Raw genomic sequence first — 5,435 nt, 5'->3', positions numbered from 1 at the left:
GGCCATGTTGGACATATTGATGGCCTTGCACTCTCTCTTTGGATTCTCTTCTGTATTGCTTGGGAGAGTACTTGGAGGGAGTTCAGTAACTCTTTTACTCAGCTGACCCACTTGTGCCTCCAAATTTCAGTCATGAAATTAAGAGTGGTCCTAGATAGATCAGAGACTATGGTTGCTAAGTCAGAGAGGCTCTGCTTAGAATTCTCTGTCTGTTGCTGAGAAGATGATGGGAAAGGTTTGCTATTGCCAAACCAAATTCTCCCACCATTGTTATTATTGAAGCCTTGATCAGGCTTCTACTGATCCTTCCATGAGAAATTAGGATGATTCCACCATGAAGGGTTATAGGTGTTTCCATAGGATTCTCCCATGTAATTCACTTCTTCCATTCCAGGATTTTCAGGATCATAAGCTTCTCCTTCAGAGGAGGCTTCTTTAGTACTGCCAGATGCAGCTTGCAACCCATTCAGATTCTGAGAAATTATATTGACTTGCTGAGTCAATATTTTATTCTGAGCCAATATGGCATTTAGAGTATCAATCTCAAGAACTCCTTTCTTCTGGGTCATCCCATTACTCACAGGATTTCTTTCAGAAGTATACATGAACTGGTTATTTGCAACCATTTCAATAAGTTCCTGGGTTTCTGTAGGAATTTTCTTCAGATGAAGAGATCCACCAGCAGAGTGGTCCAATGATATCTTGGACAATTCAGACAGACCATCATAGAATATACATAAGATGCTCCATTCTGAAAGCATGTCAGAAGGACACCTTCTGATCAATTGCTTGTATCTTTCCCAAGCTTCATAGAGGGATTCACCTTCCTTTTGTCTGAAGGTTTGAACTTCCACTCTAAGCTTGCTCAACTTTTGAGGTGGAAAGAATTTGGCCAAGAAAGTATTGACCAACTTTTACCAAGAGTTCAGGCTTTCTTTAGGTTGTGAGTCCAACCATGTCCTAGCTCTGTCTCTTACAGCAAAGGGGAAAAGCATAAGTCTGTAGACCTCAGGATTAACCCCATTGGTCTTAACAGTGTTACAGATTTGCAAGAATTCAGCTAAGAACTGATGAGGATCTTTGGTGCACGCAATTGTGATCTCAGGCAACGGCGCCAAAAACTTGGTACGCACGTCTTAATAAATCATTTTTCATTCACAACTTCGATACAACTAACCAGCAAGTGCACTGGGTCGTCCAAGTAATAAAACCTTACGTGAGTAAGGGTCGATCCCACGGAGATTGTTGGTATGAAGCAAGCTATGGTCACCTTGTAAATCTCAGTCAGGCGGATATCAAAAGGTTATGGAGTTTTCGAAAATCTATAATAATTAAACATAAAATAAAGATAGAAATACTTATGTAGATCATTGGTGAGAATTTCAGATAAGCGTATAGAGATGCTTTCGTTCCTCTGAACCTCTGCTTTCCTGCTGTCTTCATCCAATCAGTCTTACTCCTTTCCATGGCTGGCTTTATGTAAGGACATCACCATTATCAATGGCTACTTTTCATCCTCTCTGTGAAAATGGTCCGATGCGCTGTCACTGCATGGCTAATCATCTAGAGGCATCACCGTGGTTAATGGCTGCATCCTATCCTCTTGTGAAAATGGTCCAAATGCTCTGTCACAGCACGGCTAATCATCTGAGGTTCTCGATCATATTGGAATGGGATTCACCCTCCTTTTGCGTTTGTCACTACGCCCAGCACTCGCGAGTTTGAAGTTCCTCACAGTCATTCAATCCCAGAATCCTACTCGGAATACCACAGACAAGGTTTGGACTTTTCAGATTCTCATGAATGCCGCCATCAATCTAGCTTATACCACGAAGATTCTGATTAAGAGATCCAAGAGATAATCATTCAATCTAAGGTGGAACGGAAGTGGTTGTCAGGCACGCGTTCGTGGGGGAATGATGATGATTGTCACGTTCATCACATTCATGTTGAAGTGCGAATGAATATCTTAGAAGCGGAATAAGTTGAGTTGAATAGAAAAACAGTGGTACTTTGCATTAATTCATGAGGAACAGCAGAGCTCTACACCTTAATCTATGGAGTGAAGAAACTCTACCGTTTGAAAATACATAAGTGATGAAGGTCCAGGCATGGCCGAATGGCCAGCCCCAAACGTGATCAATATGATCCTAAGATGAACTAAAAATCATAAGATGTCTAATACAATAGTAAAAAGTCCTATTTATACTAAACTAGTTACTAAGGTTTACAAAGATAAGTAATTGATGCATAAATCCACTTCCGGGTTCCACTTGTTGTGTGCTTGGGCTGAGCTTGAATGTTACACGTGCAGAGGCTCTTTCTGGAGTTGAACGCCAGGTTGTAACGTGTTTCTGGCGTTCAACTCTGGTTTGTAACGTGTTTCTGGCGTTTAACTCCAGACAGCAGCGTAGAACTGGCGTTCAACGCCCTTTTACATCGTCTAAACTCGGCCAAAGTATGGACTATTATATATTGCTGGAAAGCCCTGGATGTCTACTTTCCAACGCAATTAGAAGCGCACCATTTTGAGTTTTGTAGCTTCAGAAAATCCACTTTGAGTGCAGGGAGGTCAGAATCCAACAGCATCAGCAGTCCTTCTTCTACCTCTGAATCTGATTTTTGCTCAAGTCCCTCAATTTCAGCCAGAAAATACCTGAAATCACAGAAAAACACACAAACTCATAGTAAAGTCCAGAAATGTGAATTTAACATAAAAACTAATAAAAACATCCCTAAAAGTAACTAGATTCTACTAAAAACATACTAAAAACAATGCCAAAAAGCATATAAATTATCCGCTCATCACAACACCAAACTTAAATTGTTGCTTGTCCCCAAGCAACTGAAAATCAATTAGCATAAAAAGAAGAGAATATACTATAAATTCCAAACTATCAATGAAACATAGCTCCAATCAGATGAGCGGGACTTGTAGTTTTTTGCCTCTTGAATAGTTTTGGCATCTCACTTTATCCATTGAGGTTTAGAATGATTGGCATCTATAGGAACTCAGAGTTCAGATAGTGTTATTGATTCTCCTAGTTCAGTATGTTGATTCTTGAACACAGCTACTTTATGAGTCTTGGCCGTGGCCCTAAGCACTTTGTTTTCCAGTATTACCACCGGATACATAAATGCCACAGACACATAATTGGGTGAACCCTTTCAGATTGTGACTCATCTTTGCTAAAGTCCCCAATTAGAGGTGTCCAGGGTTCTTAAGCACACTCTTCTTTTGCTTTGGACCTTGACTTTAACCGCTCAGTCTCAAGTTTTCACTTGACACCTTCACGCCACAGGCACATAGTTAGGGACAGCTTGGTTTAGCTGCTTAGGCCATGATTTTATTCCTTTAGGCCTTCCTATCCACTGATGCTCAAAGCCTTGGGATCCTTTTTATTACCCTTGCCTTTTGGTTTTAAGGGCTATTGGCTTTTTGCTCTTGCCTTTTGGTTTTAAGAGCTTTTAGCTTTTTCTGCTTGCTTTTTCTTTTTCTTTTTTTTTTTCGCCATTTTTTTTCTTTCTTTTTTTTTTCTGCAAGCTTTTGTATTCACTGCTTTTTCTTGCTTCAAGAATCATTTTTATGATTTTTCAGATTATCAAATAACATGTCTCCTTATCATCATTCTTTCAAGAGCCAACATATTTAACATTCTTAAACAACAACTTCAAAAGACATATGCACTGTTCAAGCATTCATTCAGAAAACAAAAAGTATTGTCACCACATCAATATAATTAAACTAAGTTCAAGGATAAATTCGAAACTTATGTACTTCTTGTTCTTTTGAATTAAAACATTTTTCATTTAAGAGAGGTGATCGATTCATATTCACTACTTTAAGGCATAGTTACTAAATACTAATGATCATGTAATGAAGACACAAATATAGATAAGCACTTAACATAAAGAAAACAAAAAACAGAAAATTTAAGAACAAGGAATGAGTCCACCTTAGTGATGGTGGCGTTTCCTTCTTGAGGAACCAATGATGTCCTTGAGCTCTTCTATGTCTCTTCCTTGTCTTTGCTGCTCCTCTAATTTCATGGAGGGTGATGGAGTGCTCTTCTTGATGTTCCACCCTTAGATGCTTATTGTGTGGAGGAAAATGTATCCCCTGAGGTATCTCAGGGATCTCTTGATTTGCAGTCAAATGTTCTACCACTGAGCTATAGAAGCTTTTGTCTTCCCTTTTGTCTTCTTTTTCTCTTTTTTTTTTGAGGTTTCTCTGGCCTTAGGTACCATCAATAGTTATGGAAAAAAACAAAAAGCTTATGCTTTTACCACACCAAACTTAGAATTTTGCTCACCCTCGAGCAAGAGAAGAAAGAATAGATGAAGAAGAAGATGTGGAAGAATCTAGGATTATGAAGAGGGAAGGTGGGGATCCTGTGGGGTCCACAGATCCTGAGATGATCCTGTGAGGTTCACAGATCTTGAGGTGTCAAGGATTTACATCCCTGCGCCAATTAGGCATGTAAAATGCCTTTGCTTGCAATTCTGGCGTTTAAACGCCGAACTGATGCTTGTTCTGGGCGTTCAATGCCCAGATGCAGCATGTTTCTGGCGTTGAACGCCAGTTTTATGCTTGTTTCTGGCGTTCAACGCCAGATCCATGCTCTGTTCTGGCATTGAACGCCAGCCAGATGCTCCTTACTGGCGTTTGAACGCTAGTGAACTCCTCCTCCAGGGTGTGCTATTTTTAATGTTGTTTTTGATTTTTCTTCAATTTTTCCAGTTGTTTTTGTGACTCCACATGATCATGAACCCATGAAGACATATAACTAATAAAAATATAATTAAATAAAAAATTGGGTTGCCTCCCAACAAGTGCTTCTTTAATGTCAATAGCTTGACAGTGGGCTCTCATGGAGCCTCATAGATGTTCAGAGCATTGTTGAGACTTCCCAACACCAAACTTAGAGTTTGACTGTGGGGGCTCTGGTTGACTCTGTAGTGAGAGAAGCTTTTCATGCTTCCTCTCCATGGTTACAGAGAGAGATCCTTGAGTTTTAAACACAAGGTTATTCTCATTTAGTTGAAGGATTAATTCTCCTCTGTCCACATCAATCACAGCTCTTGCTGTAGCTAGGAAGGGTCTTCCAAGGATGATGGATTCATCCTCATCCTTCCCAGTGTCTAGGATTATGAAATCAGCAGGGATGTAAAAGCCTTCAACCTTTACTAACATGTCCTCTACTTGTCCATAAGCCTATTTTTTGGAATTGTCTGCCATCTCCAATGAGATTCTAGCAGCTTGCACCTCAAAGATTCCTAGTTTCTCCATTACAGAGAGTGGCATGAGGTTTATCCCTGACCCAAGGTCACATAGAGCCTTCTCAAAGGTCATGGTGCCTATGGTGCAAGGTATTAGGAACTTTCCAGGATCCTGTTTCTTCTGAGGCAATCTCAGTTGATCCAATGCATTTAGT

At 40.0% G+C, this 5,435-nt stretch overlaps 1 non-coding gene across 1 annotated transcript; it reads left to right on the top strand.

The window, feature by feature from the left end:
* The first annotated feature begins 755 nt into the window (after positions 1-755).
* LOC112768146 (small nucleolar RNA R71) lies at positions 756-863 on the top strand. The gene has a single exon (XR_003185585.1). It is a non-coding gene; the product is annotated as a small nucleolar RNA R71 (small nucleolar RNA).
* Positions 864-5,435: the final 4,572 nt, after the last annotated feature.

The sequence above is a fragment of the Arachis hypogaea genome, chromosome 17, assembly GCF_003086295.3.
Source record: "Arachis hypogaea cultivar Tifrunner chromosome 17, arahy.Tifrunner.gnm2.J5K5, whole genome shotgun sequence".
NCBI lineage: Eukaryota > Viridiplantae > Streptophyta > Magnoliopsida > Fabales > Fabaceae > Arachis > Arachis hypogaea.
This window is presented reverse-complemented; position numbering and strand designations above follow the sequence as displayed.